Source organism: Eucyclogobius newberryi, unplaced genomic scaffold (genome assembly GCF_026437365.1).
Source record: "Eucyclogobius newberryi isolate DKJ021-1_F unplaced genomic scaffold, fEucNew1.0.hap1 SCAF_113, whole genome shotgun sequence".
Lineage (NCBI taxonomy): Eukaryota > Metazoa > Chordata > Actinopteri > Gobiiformes > Gobiidae > Eucyclogobius > Eucyclogobius newberryi.
In genome coordinates, this window is record NW_027315739.1 from 137,300 (window position 1) to 155,273 (window position 17,974).

General features: G+C 49.7%; 1 protein-coding gene across 1 annotated transcript in view; it reads left to right on the top strand.

The window, feature by feature from the left end:
- The first annotated feature begins 367 nt into the window (after positions 1 to 367).
- The window catches only part of LOC140355557 (uncharacterized), a 106,292-nt gene continuing 88,685 nt past the window's right edge, over positions 368 to 17,974 (top strand). The window contains exon 1 of the mRNA XM_072440190.1: positions 368 to 454. The gene's annotated coding sequence lies outside the window, so the exon portion shown is untranslated. The remainder of the gene's footprint in view (positions 455 to 17,974) is intronic.

Genomic DNA, 17,974 nt, shown 5'->3' on the forward strand with positions numbered 1-17,974 from the left:
GAGCCGGAGGAAGCGCAATCTCGCTGACTGGAGTTTCCTGGCCAATAACTGCACAGCAAAGTTAGGCAAGAGGCAGCGAGGGGGAGACACGGGAGACACGGGAGACACGGGAGACAACGAGCCGAGCGCACGGGACGCACGGGACGGCTCTGGAGAGGCTTTACGCGGGGCTTTTGGTGCGTAAAAGTGCGTGAGGAGAAAGAGACGCATCTGGAGGAGAGCAAGGCGAGCCGGGAGCGAGACGTTTGGAGGCGGACGGAAAAGTTGTCTCTGATGGTGGTTGTTTCGTCCCGCAGCGGGATTTAGGGGCGCGGGTCCGGTCCTGGCAGCGGGCTCGGGTTCGCCCTGGAGCGATTTGTTCGGAACGGGCTCCGTGGGTGAAGTGTCTGGACCTGGAGCCGCCAAAGAATGAATTAGTCCCGGACTCGACGCGCCGAGCGCCGCCGCAGACGAGGTACGACTTCACTTTTCACTACACAAGTTAGAAAAGTGTTTTGTTCAGGTTTGAGGCAGAAAGAGTGATAAAGAGTGTTCATCTGAGTGTTCATCTGAGTGTTCATCTGAGTTTTCATCTGAGTGTTCATCTGAGTGTTCATCTGAGTGTTCATCTGAGTGTTCATCTGAGTGTTCATCTGAGTGTTCATCTGTTCATCTGAGTGTTCATCTGAGTGTTCATCTGAGTGTTCATCTGTTCATCTGAGTGTTCATCTGAGCGTTCATCTGAGTGTTCATCTGAGTGTTCATCTGAGTGTTCATCTGTTCATCTGAGTGTTCATCTGAGTTTTCATCTGAGCGTTCATCTGACTTTTCATCTGAGCGTTCATCTGAGTGTTCATCTGAGCGTTCATCTGAGCGTTCATCTGTTAATCTGAGTGTTCATCTGAGTGTTCATCTGAGTGTAGTGTTCATCTGAGTGTTCATCTGAGTTTTCATCTGAGAGTTCATCTGAGTGTTCATCTGAGTGTAGTGTTCATCTGAGCGTTCATCTGAATGTTCATCTGAGCGTTCATCCGAGCGTTCCTCTGAGTGTTCATCTGAATGTTCATCTGAGTGTTCATCTAAGTGTTCATCTGAGCGTTGATCTGAGTGTTCATCTGAGCGTTCCTGATTGTTCATCTGAATGTTCATCTGAGTGTTCATCTGAGTGTTCATCTGTTCATCTGAGTGTTCATCTGAGCGTTCATCTGAGTGTTCATCTGAGCGTTCATCTGAGTGTTCATCTGAGTTTTCATCTGAGTGTTCATCTGAGTGTTCATTTGAGTGTTCATCTGAGTGTTCATCTGAGTGTAGTGTTCATCTGAGCGTTCATCTGAGTTTTCATCTAAGCGTTCATCTGAGTGTTCATCTGAGTTTTCATCTGAGTGTAGTGTTCATCTGAGCGTTCATCTGAGCGTTCATCTGAGCTTTCCTCTGAGTGTTCATCTGAGTGTTCATCTGAGCGTTCATCTGAGTGTTCATCTGAGTGTTCATCTGAGCGTTCCTGATTGTTCATCTGAATGTTCATCTGAGTGTTCATCTGAGTGTTCATCTGTTCATCTGAGTGTTCATCTGAGCGTTCATCTGAGTGTTCATCTGAGTGTTCATCTGAGTGTTCATCTGAGCGTTCATCTGAGTGTTCATCTAAGTGTTCATCTGAGCGTTGATCTGAGTGTTCATCTGAGTGTTCATCTGAGTGTTCATCTGAGTTTTCATCTGAGTGTTCACCTGAGTGTTCATCTGAGTGTTCATCTGAGTGTAGTGTTAATCTGAGCGTTCATCTGAGTTTTCATCTGAGCGTTCATCTGAGTGTTCATCTGAGTGTTCATCTGAGTGTTCATCTGAGTGTAGTGTTCATCTGAGTGTTCATCTGAGTTTTCATCTGAGAGTTCATCTGAGTGTTCATCTGAGTGTAGTGTTCATCTGAGCGTTCATCTGAGTGTTCATCTGAGCGTTCATCTGAGCGTTCCTCTGAGTGTTCATCTGAATGTTCATCTGAGTGTTCATCTGAGTGTTCATCTGAGCGTTCATCTGAGTGTTCATCTGAGTGTTCATCTGAGCGTTCCTGATTGTTCATCTGAATGTTCATCTGAGTGTTCATCTGAGTGTTCATCTGTCCATCTGAGTGTTCATCTGAGCGTTCATCTGAGTGTTCATCTGAGCGTTCCTCTGAATGTTCATCTGAGTGTTCATCTGTTCATCTGAGTGTTCATCTGAGTGGTCATCTGAGTGTTCATCTGAGCTTTCATCTGAGTGTTCATCTGAGTGTTCATCTGAGCGTTCATCTGAGTGTTCATCTGAGTGTTCATCTGAGCGTTCATCTGAGCGTTCATCTGAGTGTTCATCTGAGTGTTCATCTGAGCGTTCCTGATTGTTCATCTGAGTGTTCATCTGAGTGTTCATCTGAGTGTTCATCTGAGCTTTCATCTGAGTGTTCATCTGAGTGTTCATCTGAGTGTTCATCTGAGCGTTCATCTGAGTGTTCATCTGAGTGTTCATCTGAGCGTTCCTGATTGTTCATCTGAATGTTCATCTGAATGTTCATCTGAGTGTTCATCTGAGTTTTCATCTGTTCATCTGAGGGTTCCTCTGAATGTTCATCTGAGTGTTCATCTGAGCGTTCCTGATTGTTCATCTGAGTGTTCATCTGAGCGTTCATCTGAGTGTTCATCTGAGTGTTCATCTGAGTGTTCCTGATTGTTCATCTGAATGTTCATCTGATTGTTCATCTGTTCATCTGAGTGTTCATCTGTTCATCTGAGCGTTCATCTGAGCGTTCATCTGAGTGTGGGACAGGCTCCAGTGATCTGGATGTGTTCATGTTCTCTAATTGCTGAAAGTTTGACCACTCCAGAATGCACTCGCTCCTGACCATTCGCACCTCCTCCACCTCCTCCACCTCCTCCACCTCCTCCTCCTCCTCCTCCACCTCCTCCTCCTCCACCTCCACCTCCTCCACCTCCTCCACCTCCACCTCCTCCACCTCCTCCACCTCCTCCTCCTCCTCCACCTCCTCCTCCTCCACCTCCACCTCCACCTCCTCCACCTCCTCCACCTCCACCTCCTCCACCTCCTCCACCTCCTCCACCTCCTCCTCCTCCACCTCCACCTCCTCCACCTCCTCCACCTCCACCTCCTCCACCTCCTCCACCTCCTCCACCTCCACCTCCTCCTCCTCCTCCACCTCCTCCTCCTCCTCCACCTCCTCCTCCTCCTCCTCCTCCACCTCCTCCTCCTCCACCTCCTCCACCTCCTCCTCCTCCTCCACCTCCTCCTCCTCCTCCACCTCCTCCTCCTCCTCCTCCTCCACCTCCTCCTCCTCCACCTCCTCCACCTCCTCCTCCTCCTCCACCTCCTCCTCCTCCTCCTCTGGACGGGATCGATCGGTTTGATCACGTTTCTTTCTTATAATGAAGTGTAAACATATGGGCCCGTGTCGGGAGCGCGCACACAGCTGAGCAGCTCTGCAGGCGGGAGCGCGCCTCTCTGTGGCACGTGAGAACATCTGCACGGGCCCCTCGTGCTGCTGTCAAAGGGCCCTTCCCAGAACATATGCACGGGCCCCTCATGCAGACTGTGCCGCTGTCAAAGGGCCCTTCTCAGAACATCTGCACGGGCCCCTCATGCAGACTGTGCCGCTGTCTAAGGGCCCTTCTCAGAACATCTGCACGGGCCCCTCATGCAGACTGCGCCGCTGTCTAAGGGCCCTTCTCAGAACATCTGCACGGGCCCCTCATGCGGACTGCGCCGCTGTCTAAGGGCCCTTCTCAGAACATCTGCACGGGCCCCTCATGCGGACTGCGCCGCTGTCTAAGGGCCCTTCTCAGAACATCTGCACGGGCCCCTCATGCGGACTGCGCCGCTGTCTAAGGGCCCTTCTCAGAACATCTGCACGGGCCCCTCATGCGGACTGCGCCGCTGTCTAAGGGCCCTTCTCAGAACATCTGCACGGGCCCCTCATGCGGACTGCGCCGCTGTCTAAGGGCCCTTCGCAGAACATCTGCACGGGCCCCTCATGCGGACTGCGCCGCTGTCTAAGGGCCCTTCTCAGAACATCTGCACGGGCCCCTCATGCGGACTGCGCCGCTGTCTAAGGGCACTTCTCAGAACATCTGCACGGGCCCCTCATGCGGACTGCGCCGCTGTCTAAGGGCCCTTCTCAGAACATCTGCACGGGCCCCTCATGCGGACTGCGCCGCTGTCTAAGGGCCCTTCTCAGAACATCTGCACGGGCCCCTCATGCGGACTGCGCCGCTGTCTAAGGGCCCTTCTCAGAACATCTGCACGGGCCCCTCATGCGGACTGCGCCGCTGTCTAAGGGCCCTTCTCAGAACATCTGCACGGGCCCCTCATGCGGACTGCGCCGCTGTCTAAGGGCCCTTCGCAGAACATCTGCACGGGCCCCTCATGCGGACTGCGCCGCTGTCTAAGGGCCCTTCTCAGAACATCTGCACGGGCCCCTCATGCGGACTGCGCCGCTGTCTAAGGGCCCTTCTCAGAACATCTGCACGGGCCCCTCATGCGGACTGCGCCGCTGTCTAAGGGCCCTTCTCAGAACATCTGCACGGGCCCCTCATGCGGACTGCGCCGCTGTCAAAGGGCCCTTCTCAGAACATCTGCACGGGCCCCTCATGCGGACTGTGCCGCTGTCAAAGGGCCCTTCGCAGAACATCTGCACGGGCCCCTCATGCAGACTGTGCCGCTGTCAAAGGGCCCTTCTCAGAACATCTGCACGGGCCCCTCATGCAGACTGCGCCGCTGTCTAAGGGTCCTTTTCAGAACATCTGCACGGGCCCCTCATGCAGACTGCGCCGCTGTTTAAGGGCCTTTCTCAGAACATCTGCACGGGCCCCTCATGCAGACTGCGCCGCTGTCTAAGGGCCCTTCTCAGAACATCTGCACGGGCCCCTCATGCAGACTGCGCCACTGTCTAAGGGCCCTTCTCAGAACATCTGCACGGGCCCCTCATGCAGACTGCGCCACTGTCTAAGGGCCCTTCTCAGAACATCTGCACGGGCCCCTCATGCGGACTGTGCCGCTGTCTAAGGGCCCTTCTCAGAACATCTGCACGGGCCCCTCATGCGGACTGTGCCGCTGTCTAAGGGCCCTTCTCAGAACATCTGCACGGGCCCCTCATGCAGACTGCGCCACTGTCTAAGGGCCCTTCTCAGAACATCTGCACGGGCCCCTCATGCGGACTGTGCCGCTGTCTAAGGGCCCTTCTCAGAACATCTGCACGGGCCCCTCATGCGGACTGTGCCGCTGTCAAAGGGCCCTTCGCAGAACATCTGCACGGGCCCCTCATGCAGACTGTGCCGCTGTCAAAGGGCCCTTCTCAGAACATCTGCACGGGCCCCTCATGCAGACTGCGCCGCTGTCTAAGGGTCCTTTTCAGAACATCTGCACGGGCCCCTCATGCAGACTGCGCCGCTGTCTAAGGGCCCTTCTCAGAACATCTGCACGGGCCCCTCATGCAGACTGCGCCACTGTCTAAGGGCCCTTCTCAGAACATCTGCACGGGCCCCTCATGCAGACTGCGCCACTGTCTAAGGGCCCTTCTCAGAACATCTGCACGGGCCCCTCATGCGGACTGCGCCGCTGTCTAAGGGCCCTTCTCAGAACATCTGCACGGGCCCCTCATGCGGACTGTGCCGCTGTCTAAGGGCCCTTCTCAGAACATCTGCACGGGCCCCTCATGCGGACTGTGCCGCTGTCTAAGGGCCCTTCTCAGAACATCTGCACGGGCCCCTCATGCAGACTGTGCCGCTGTCTAAGGCCCCTTCTCAGAACATCTGCACGGGCCCCTCATGCAGACTGTGCCGCTGTCTAAGGGCCCTTCTCAGAACATCTGCACGGGCCCCTCATGCAGACTGCGCCGCTGTCTAAGGGCCCTTTTCAGAACATCTGCACGGGCCCCTCATGCAGACTGCGCTGCTGTCTAAGGGCCTTTCTCAGAACATCTGCACGGGCCCCTCATGCAGACTGCGCCACTGTCTAAGGGCCCTTCTCAGAACATCTGCACGGGCCCCTCATGCAGACTGTGCCGCTGTCTAAGGGCCCTTCTCAGAACATCTGCACGGGCCCCTCATGCAGACTGTGCCGCTGTCTAAGGGCCCTTCTCAGAACATCTGCACGGGCCCCTCATGCAGACTGTGCCGCTGTCTAAGGGCCCTTCTCAGCTTTATGCTTCATCATTATAATTATGCATGACACTTATTGTTACAACATTTTCAGATTTCCTTTTTTTATCACCAGAACATTTAGGTACATTTTTAAACCCTTGATGTACTTTAATAGTATATTTAGCGTACAATAAATACACACTTCCTCCAGAATTAGAACCTGTCACTGTTAAAGCCGGTAATGGCCTCGCTCCGTCGGTTCTGTGCGTGTCCGAGTAGTTTTACTTTTACTCTCATAATGTATTTGTTCTGTGGCAGCACTTTTGTGAGTAAGTCAGTTTTGCTTCTTCCCACTGTGAGCAAGTCTACAACTCAAAATAAACAGTATAAAATCCTTCAGATATTGCTTAGTTTGACTCATATTTTGGGTTACATCCTTTGAGACCTTCACATTTTAAATCGGATTACTTTAGCTCAGAGGTTGGCAATCATTTTCCTCCGAGGGCCATATTTGAATCCAGGCAAGTGGTGGAGGGCCGGCCCCTATCATTGGTGTGAAAAAAATTAAATATCAAATAAAATATCACTTTTCTGTCAAATATAGGCTATTGAATCTATTATTTAATCAATTTCATGTCATATTTATTAAGGTCACAAGTGCAGACAGATGCCTAAGGGCAAAACAATATATTTTGTATTTTTTTAAATATTACTTGGCATGTTTGGCGGGGCCGGATTATAAAGACAAACGGGCCACATGTGGCCTGCGGGCCGCAGTTTGCCCAGCCCTGCTCTAGCAGTAGTTTCTCCTCATACTTTCTTCTGATACTCTACTTGAGTAATACTTTGGAGTACAGTTTTTGGCTCTTGTTTTAGCCCCAAACCCGTTCAGTCTCCGTGACCCACTTTCGCGCCCGGCCCGCATGTTGAGACTTCTGTCCTGTGCAGTTTGATGAGGCAGAATTAAAGTTGGATCACAGTTATTTTAATAGCTGGGAGCCGTTCATGCTGGATCAAGTCCTGGATGGGCTCCTCCCTCTATCCCGCTCAGGTGTCTGAGTCCGGACGGAGTGGCTCGTGAGTCACACGGGACGGCTCAGTCAAAACATGCACTCGTCATAGTAACAAACACCTTCGCTCATCACCAGGAGGCAGTGCGGCAGGTAAAGGTGCAGTGTGTAGCTTTAAAACACGCCTCTGCAGGACGGTAGCTGCCAACATGTCTTCTCAAGAGGAACATTACTTCAAAATGATATTGCTCATGTAGAAGTAAAAAGTAGTGACTCAAATATTTAGTAAAGCAGAAGTGAACAGAGTTAGAATTTGGACAGGAAGTTAATTTGAAATCTGATTTATAGTTTGAGTTTGTTTGAGTGATAAAACTTTACATACTGCATGAAATCGAAAGGAAATAACTCAAAATATGAGTCAAACTAAACAATATCTGAAGGAGAAACACAAATGTTTAAGCCGTTTTGTTGTGTAAGTGCAGTGAGTGAACCTGTAGTATTTCTGTCACAAAGTCCTGCCCAAGATACTTTTTGGGGCGATTTACATTTTTAAAAATCAGGTCCCCCAGATTAGGGATGTCACAAAGTCAAATGTTACGATTAGTGTGAGAAATAACATCACAATTTAAGGATCATTCATGATTATTGAGATTGTGACTAAACAACAGTGAAATCTTTCCTTTTCTTTCTTCCCTGTGGTCAGACGTGTGAGTGTCCCTCAGGTTTGTGAGCGGCTTTAGGGCTCGAAGAACCACGCCCCCAGCTACGGTGCAAAGTCTTTATTGGCGAGATTATTAGGAGAAACATGAATTACACAAATGTACAGAAGCTGATGCCTCCCGGGCCTCGATACCCCCATCCAGGGCATACAGTAGAATCATTAGAAGAGGATGAGAGGGAGGGGCACGAAGTCATGAACACTGATGTGTGTGACCTGGATGTTTGAATAGTGAAGCCGCAGGAAGAGGCGTGAAGGAGGCGTGGTCCTGCTCCTGAATTTAAGATAACAAAACTTACATTTGTTTATTGAACAAAAAAGACTTTAAGTGCGTATGTCTTTCTAATTTTGACTTTATTCGGTGTATTATACCTGTTGTACATATACACGATAGTTTTACACCAATCGAGCAGGTATTTGTGGAAGAAATATGTTTAAAATGACAGGAAGTGACGTCACACCAGAGACACTCATTCCAGTCAAAGTTTATGCTTAATTTACACAAATAAACTCTTTTTTTACTCTCTAAACATTAATTCAACAAAATTAATAATTCATTATTTAATTAATTATTTCTCTCGTATATTTTTAATTGTCAAATAAAAACAATTGTGAATGAAAATTGTGTTTGCTGGGTAATTTCCTAGTGTGATGTCATCAATTACAAACAGGAAGTGAAATACAAACATAATTAAAGCCGCAAGCGGCATCCAACGGCCCTCGCGGGCCACCGGCCTTCCGACTCTGCGCTTTCGACTTGATAAAGATGGCGCCCTTTTTGTGTGTTGAATAAAAAAAGAACTTGACAGACGGCGACACATTGGACATGGCCAATCCAGTGCAAATCAACAAGTGTCAGTCAAATTTGCTGCGCCGCCGCACAGAGACCTTAGCACTTGGAATAAAAATACGGATAACTTTTGATGCCCCGCTTGTGTAGATGATATTTCCCAAAGTAAAGCTTGATCGAGCTATTGCCCACGGAGGAGTTTGTTAAAGTGTGAAGCATAAATGTGAACATTTCAAGGATTTGGCGTTTTTCCCATTTGTGACAGTATATTTGCAGCTCCACGGCACAGAGACCGTACCACTTAAAATCAAAATATGACTAACTTTTGATGCCCCGTTTGTGTAGATGATTTTCCCCAAATATGAACTTGATCGGGCAATCGCCCTAGGAGGAGTTCGTTAAAGTGTGAAGCATAAAAATGTGGTGATTTGAGCGATTCTACGATTTTCCCATAAGGATAACATGGGTTGTTTCTGTCATCGCTACGGTTACGCCGTACAAAATATGACTTTGGCTCTCATACTTTTATGATCAGGATGGCAAATTAGAATTTTGTGCAAAATATCATGTCATTTGGAAAAACTCTATTGTTTATAGGCCACTCTGAAGGCCAAATTGTCAGAATTCTGGGAAACGTTTGCGGCTCCGTCGCACAGAGACCGTAAAAGTTATCCTTAAAATTTGGATAAATTTAGATGCCCCACTTGTCTAGAGGACGTACACCAATTTTGAGGTCGGTGGGCAAAACGCCCTAGGAGGAGTTCGTGTGAAAGTGTGAAACAGAAAAATGTGGATATTCGAGAGATTTAGCGGTTTTCCCATAGGGATAACATGGGAGGTTTATGTCATCGCTACGACTACGCCGTAAAAATTAAGGCATTTGTCTGATTGGCTTTTTTGATCGGGACCCCAAAATAGAATTTTGGGCAAAGTTTAGAACATTTGTGTAAAACCAGTTTTTGTCCATCAATGTTCACTCAAAGGCAACTCTGTAGGGGGCGCTATCGCGCCCATTTCAATTTTGTCATGCTAAACTGGTCCAAACTTGAAAGTTTAACAACTGATTCAAATTTGGTCCTAATCGGACTCGTTTTGATCAAATGGGAGCAATTTTTAGATCTGCAATATTCCAAAATAAGTTGTCCAACTTTGCGGCTGCGCCGCACACAGACCGTAAAAGGTATCTCAAAAAATTGGATAACTTTAGATGCCCCACTTGTCCAGAGGACGTACGCCGATTTTGAAGTCGGTGGGCAAAACGCCCTAGGAGGAGTTCGTCAAAGTTTGACTTGAACAAAATGGCTAACACAGCGTGTTTTCATTTTCAAAGGAAGATGGCGGCCATAGGGTAAGTCTGGGGGCGTGGCCACAATGATTTTTTTTGTTTGTCCTCACGAGAGGAATGCGTGTCCCGAATTTCGTAGCTTTACGCCAAAGTTGACCTCGGGGCGTCTCCCATAGGCGCAATGTATTTTGACTTTTGTTGGTGGCGCTGTCGCGCCATTTTTTAACGAAAAAAAAAATGGCCCAGAAAAAATACAATTTTTCGCCGATTCTGAATTTTGGGCAAAGTTTGGTGAGTTTTTGAGCATGTTCAGGGGGTCAAATTAGAGCTCAAAGCGCTGAAGAAGAACAAGAAAAATAATAAAAATTAAAGCCGCAAGCGGCATCCAACGGCCCTCGCGGGCCGCCGGCCTTCCGACTCTGCGCTTTCGACTTGATAAAGATGGCGCCCTTATTGTGTGTTGAATTAAAAAAGAACTTGACAGACGGCGACACATTGGACATGGCCAATCCAGTGCAAATCAACACAAGTGTCAGTCAAATTTGCTGCGCCGCCGCACAGAGACCGTAGCACTTAGAATATAAATATGGATAACTTTTGATGCCCCGCTTGTGTAGATGATATTTCCCAAAGTAAAGCTTGATCAAGCTATTGCCCACGGAGGAGTTTGTTAAAGTGTGAAGCATAAATTTGAACATTTCATAGATTTAGCGTTTTTCCCATTTGTGACAGTATATTTGCAGCTCCACGGCACAGAGACCGTAGCACTTAGAATCAAAATATGACTAACTTTTGATGCTTCCTTTGTGTAGATGATTTCCCCCAAATATGAGCTTGATCGGGCAATCGCCCTAGGAGGAGTTTGTTAAAGTGTGAAGCGTAAAAATGTGGTCATTTTAGAGATTTCGCTGTTTTCCCATTTCTGACATATATTTGCGGGTCCGCCACACAGAGACCGTAGCACTTAGAATAAAAATATGGATAGCTTTTGATGCCCCGTTTGTGTAGATGATTTTCCCTAAATATGAGTTTGATCGGACAATCGCCCTAGGAGGAGTTTGTTAAAGTGTGAAGCGTAAAAATGTGGTGATTTGAGGGATTTCGCAATTTTCCCATAAGGATAACATGGGATATTTCTGTCATGGCTACGGTTACGCCGTACAAAATATGACTTTGTCTCTCATACTTTTATGATCAGGATGGCAAATTAGAATTTTGTGCAAAATATCATGTCATTTGGAAAAACTCTATTGTTTATAGGCCACTCTGAAGGCCAAATAGTCAGAATTCTGGGAAACGTTTGAGGCTCCGTCGCACAGAGACCTTAAAAGCTATCCTTAATATTTGGATAACTTTAGATGCCCCACTTGTCTAGAGGACGTACACCGATTTTGAGGTCGGTGGGCAAAACGCACTAGGAGGAGTTTGTCAAAGTTTGAAACAGAAAAATGTGGATATTCGAGAGATTTAGCGGTTTTCCCATAGGGATAACATGGGAGATTTATGTCATCGCTACGACTACGCCGTAAAAATTAAGGCATTTGTCTGATTGCCTTTTTTGATCGGGACGCCAAAATAGAAATTTGGGTAAAGTTTAGAAAATTTTGGTAAAACAAATTTTTTACCTTCAATGTTAATTTAAAGGTCACTCTGTAGGGGGCGCTATCGCGCCCATTTCAATTTTGTCAGCCTAAACTGGTCCAAACTAGAAAGTTTAACAACTGATTCAAATTTGGTCCTAATCGGACTGGTTTTGATCAAATGGGAGCAATTTTTAGATCTGCAATATTCCAAAATAAGTTGTCCAACTTTGCGGCTGCGCCGCACACAGACCGTAAAAGGTATCTCAAAAAATTGGATAACTTTAGATGCCCCACTTGTCCAGAGGACGTACGCCGATTTTGAAGTTGGTGGGCAAAACGCCCTAGGAGGAGTTCGTCAAAGTTTGACGTGAACAAAATGGCTAACACAGCGTGTTTTCATTTTCAAAGGAAGATGGCGGCCATAGGGTAAGTCTGGGGGCGTGGCCACAATGATTTTTTTTGTTTGTCCTCACGAGAGGAATGCGTGTCCCGAATTTCGTAGCTTTACGTCAAAGTTGACCTCGGGGCGTCTCCCATAGGCGCAATGTATTTTGACTTTTGTCGGTGGCGCTGTCGCGCCATTTTTTAACGAAAAAAAAAATGGCCCAGAAAAAATTACATTTTTCGCCGATTCTGAATTTTGGGCAAAGTTTGGTGAGTTTTTGAGCATGTTCAGGGGGTCAAATTAGAGTTAAAAGCGATGAAGAACAAGAAAAATAATAATGAATATAGCCGCAAGCGGCAATGATCGGCCCTCGCCACGCCGCCGCCACGCCGCAAGAGGAGCCCCAATTGTCCTTTTATTACGCCTACTGCTGAATCTGTGACGCTGTCACATCTTCTCCCCTTTGTTTTACCATCAAAAAGCAATTTTATTTTGAATTCTTGGCAAAATGTGCGGCTTTGCCGCACAGACACCGTGACTCTTTGAATGAAAATGTGGATAACTTTTGATGGTCTTGAAGATGAGTCTCACCAAATTTCAGGTTAATAGGGCTGACGCCCTGGGAGGAGTTTGTGAAAGTCTAAAGTGTAAACATGAAAGGTTTCGGTCATCGTTACGGCAACGCCATAACAATTATGACATGAGTCATTGACTTTTTTGATGGGGATGCTAAAATTGAGTTGTGTGTCAAATTTCATATAATTTCGCAAAACTAAACATTTAACCTCCATATAAAATCTGTAGGGGGCGCTGTGGCGCCAAATGAATTTATTTCACTTCAAGTAGGTTTAGGGCAAAGAGTTTAACAACTGATTCTAATTTGACGCAATTCGGACTTTATCTGCGCAAACGGCAGAAATTTTAAATATGGGAGATTTCTGAAATTCTAGCTACAGTTTGCGGCTTCGCCGCTCAGAGACCGTGAGAGGTATCAATGTAATTTGGATAACTTTTGATGTCCCACTCCTCAGTAGCATTTTCACCAAATTTCAGCTTTTTAGGGCCAACGCCCTGGGAGGAGTTCGTAAAAGTACGACGTTTGGAAAAACTCCGAAGTCATGTTTAGCCATTTTTGAAGCAATATGGCCGACATTTGGTTGGGCGGACGGCATTGCCGTAATAATATTTTTTACTTCTCTTGTCACCATCTACCTCTGCGCCAAATTTCATGATTCTACGATCAGATTTTTTTTGGGTCATTTCCCATCTCTCAATGCATTTTTGGTACATTTGGTGGCGCTGAGGCGCCAATTTTTTTTATTTTAGAAAAGGGAAATAGCCAGAATGTAGAGAGGCACGATTTTTAGAGGTGTGCAAATTTTTGTGACTTTTCGTCAATGTTCACTGGGTGAAAAATAGGGGGGTTGGTCCCGAGAAGAAGAAAGAAAGAAAGAAAGAAAGAAAGAATAATATTCCGATGCGAAAACAATGTTTCCCATTTTTCAAATATCATAAACTATACATTTTCGGAAAGCGCTCGCGCTTTCCTACCTCATGGTGTGGGTCCCTGGTCACTGACGGGTACTTTCGATAATTTTGAGTGGGCTCCGCCCACTTTGTGTTTTTGGCCCTCTATACAGTAATAATGTTCAATTTTTGCATTACATGCTTATATGCACGGAACATGCAAGAGATGGGGAACGTATTCGTGAGCTACTTAGCGCAAATGAGTGCTTTATATGGGGATGACGACCGCTTCGCGGTCGTCATCCCAATGTAAAGTGCTCGTTTAGTGCGAACTTCTGCACGGGCTTCGCCCGTTTACAACGGTAATGTTCCATTTTCCTACAACTAATTAGTATGCACGGGGCGTGCATGAGTGGAGGAGTGCGTTAGTGAGTGTTTGGAAGTGGGCGAGCGCTTCGCGCTCGATTTCGTGCGCACTACGTGCGCACTTTCGCAGCCGTGCTTCGCAAGGCCTTACGAGATTAATAGGCCTCTCGCCAGCTTGTGGCGCTCGGGCCTAATAATATTTTTAGCAAAAACAATATAGCCGTTTCCACTATAACAACAAATTATACATCGTTTGAAAGCTCTAAGCCTTCCTGATGCCGCCATGGGGTGGAATCATCATTACGAGCGCTTACGCGCTCGTCACTCCCTATTCCGTCGGGATGCCCCGCCCACTCCCCATAGACTTCCATTGATTTGAGCAGATACAAGCATGGCCCATGCCTGCGGCATGGATTCTCGCATACGGGACAATGCCAGGAGGGTTTTTGAAGGAATGCAGCGCTTCGCGCTGCTGTTGTCAACAATTAGTGAATAGGCTACGCCCATTCACTAATTGTTGACTATTTCTGTCATAGCAGGAGTAAGTATGCATGATCCATGCCTTCGGCATGGGCTAGTTCACTGTACTTGCCAGGGGCGACGGGGCACCAAACATGCGGGCTGCGCCCGCATGTTTGGTCAGACAGTTGCAACGCTGCCTTCGGCAGCGTTGCGGGAGCAATAGGCCCTCCGCCCTGCTGGGGCTCGGGCCTAATAATAATATTTTTAGCAAAAACAATATAGCCGTTTCCACTATAACAACAAATGATACATCGTTTGAAAGCTCTAAGTCTTCCCGATGCCGCCATGGGGTGGAATCATCATTACGAGCGCTTACGCGCTCGTCACTCCCTATTCCGTCGGGATGCCCCGCCCACTCCCCATAGACTTCCATTGATTTGAGCAGATACAAGCATGACCCATGCCTGCGGCATGGACTCTCGCGTTCAGGACGGTGCCAGGAGGGTTTTTGGAGGAATGCAGCGCTTCGCGCTGCTGTTGTCAACAATGAGTGAATGGGCTATGCCCATTCACTCATTGTCGACTATCTCTGTCATAGCAGGAGTAAGTATGCATGATCCATGCCTTCGGCATGGGCTAGTTCACTGTACTTGCCAGGGGCGACGGGGTACCAAACATGCGGGCTGCGCCCGCATGTTTGAGCAGACAGTTGCAACGCTGCCTTCGGCAGCGTTGCGGGAGCAATAGGCCCTCCGCCCTGCTGGGGCTCGGGCCTAATTAATTTGTTTTTTATAACTTTTAGCAAAATTCTAAATATCCATCCATCCATTTTCTGCAGCTTATCCGGGGCCGGGTCGCGGGGGCAGCAGTCTGAGCAGGGACTCCCAGACCTCCTCTCCCCAGACACTTCCTCTAACTCCTCCGGGGGGATCTCTCCAGCGTGTCCTGGGTCTTCCCCGGGCCTCTTCCCGGTGGGACATGCCTGAAACACCTCCCGAGGGAGGGGCCCAGGAGGCATCCGGAACAGATGCCCGAGCCACCTCAGCTGGCTCCTCTCGACGTGGAGGGGCAGCGGCTCTACTCCGAGCTCCCCCCGTGTGGCCGAGCTCCTCACCTTATCTCTAAGGGAGCGCCCAGCCACACGGCGGAGGAAACTCATTTCGACCGCTTGTATCCGCGATCTTGTCCTTTGGGTCATTACCCAAAGCTCATGACCATAGGTGAGGTCAGAACGTAGAGTGACCGGTAAATAGAGAGCTTTGCCTTTCGGCTCAGCTCCCTCCTTACCACAACAGTTCGATGCAGCGACTGCATCACTGCAGCCGCTGCACCGATCCGCCTGTCGATCTCACGCTCCATCCTTCCCTCACTCGTGAACAAGACCCCGAGATACTTGAACTCCTCCACTTGGGGCAAGGACTCCCCACCCACCTGGAGAGGGCAAGACACCTTTTTCCGGTCGAGAACCATGGCCTTGGATTTGGAGCTGATTCTCATCCCAGCCGCTTCACACTCAGCTGCAAACCGTCCCAGTGCATGTTGCAGGTCCAGGTTTGATGGAGCCATCAGGACAACATCGTCTGCAAACAGCAGAGATGGAATCCTGTGGTCCCCAAACCGGACACCCTCCGACCCCTGACTGCGCCTAGAAATTCTGTCCATAAAAATTATGAACAGAACCGGTGACAAAGGGCAGCCATGAGGAGTCCAACATGCACTGGGAACAGGTCTGACTTACTGCCGGCAATGCGAACACAGCTCCTGCTCCGGTCATACAGGGACCGAACAGCCCTGAGCAAAGGGCCCCGGACCCCGTACTCCCGGAGCACCCCCCAAAGGACACCCCGAGGGACACGGTCGAAAGCCTTCTCCAGATCCACAAAGCACATGTGGACTGGTTGGGCAAACTCCCATGAACCCTCGAGCACCCGATGGAGGGTATAGAGCTGGTCCAGTGTTCCACGACCGGGACAAAAACCACTCTGCTCCTCCTGAATCCGACGTTCGACTATCGGTCGGATTCTCCTCTCCAGTACCTTGGAATAGACTTTACCCGGGAGGCTGAGGAGTGTGATCCCTCTGTAGTTGGAACACACCCTCCGGTCCCCCTTCTTGAACAGAGGGACCACCACCCCGGTCTGCCAGTCCAGAGGCACGGTCCCCGAACGCCACGCGATGTTGCAGAGACGTGTCAACCAAGACAGTCCTACAACATCCAGATACTTTAGGTACTCAGGGCGGATCTCATCCACCCCCGGAGCCCTGCCACCGAGGAGTTTGCGAACAACCTCAGTGACTTCAGCTTGGGTGATGGATGAGCCAGCCTCCGAGTCCTCGGTCTCTACTTCCTCTTCGGAAGACGTGACTAAGGGATTAAGTAGATCCTCAAAGTATTCCTTCCACCGTCCGACGACATCCCCAGTCGAGGTCAGCAGGCCTCCACCCGCACCCTAAACGGTGTTGGTGAGACACTGCTTCCCCCTCCTGAGGCGCCGGACGGTTTGCCAGAATTTCTTTGGTGCCGACCGATAGTCCTCCTCCATGGCCTCCCCGAACTCCTCCCAGGCCCGGGTTTTCGCCTCTGCGACAGCACGAGCCGCGGCTCGCTTGGCCGGCCGATACCCTTCGATGACCTCCGGAGACCTACAAGCCAGAGTGGCCTGATAGGCCTCCTTCTTCAGTCTGACGACATCCCTTACTTCCGGTGTCCACCACCGGGTTCGGGGGTTGCCGCCACGACAGGCACCGGAGACCTTGCGACCACAGCTCCGAGCAGCCGCATCAACAATGGAGGCGGAGAACATGGTCCACTCGGACTCAATGTCCCCAGCCTCCCCCGGGACATGGGAGAATCTCTCCCGGAGGTGCGAGTTGAATACCCTACTGACAGAGGACTCCACTAGACGTTCCCAACAGACCCTCACAATGCGCTTGGGTCTGCCAAGTCTGTCCGGCTTCCTCCTCCGCCAGCGGATCCAACTCACCACCAGGTGGTGATCGGTTGACAACTCTGCCCCTCTCTTCACCCGAGTGTCCAAGACACGCGGCCGGAGGTCAGATGACACGACAACAAAGTCGATCATTGACCTCCGGCCTAGGGTGTCCTGGTGCCATGTGCACTGATGGACACCCTTGTGCTTGAACATGGTGTTCGTTATGGGCAATCCGTGGCTAGCACAGAAGTCCAATAACTGAACACCGCTCGGGTTCAGATTGGGGAAGCCGTTCTTCCCGATCACCCCTCTCCAGGTGTCACTGTCATTGCCCACGTGGGCGTTGAAGTCCCCCAGTAGAACAACGGAGTCCCCGGTCGGTGCACTGTCCAGTACCCCTCCCAAGGACTTCAAGAAGGCCGGGTACTCTGCACTGCTGTTCGGCCTACGACAGCAGTGAGAGACCTGTCCCCCACCCGAAGGCGGAGGGACGCGACCCTCTCGTTCACCGGGGTAAACTCCAACACGTGGCGGCTGAGCTGAGGGGCTATCAGCAAGCCCACACCAGCCCGCCGCCTCTCCCCGCGGGCAACACCAGAGAACTGGAGCGTCCAGCCCCTCTGGAGGAGATGGGTTCCAGAGCCCAAACTGTGCGTGGAGGTGAGGCCGACTTTATCTAGTCGGCCTAGATCACGAACGTGTCCCGATCACGAACGATCGGGACACGCACTGGAATCGCTTTAAATTAACTTGTTTTGACTTTATTCGGCTGGATTGAGTGTTTTCGTCGTGTCGTTGCTATGTGCCTTGGCTCTGAGTCCCCCGGCTCCGGCCCCGCCCCCCGGCCGGCGCCGTACCGCGTTTATACAAAGGAGGA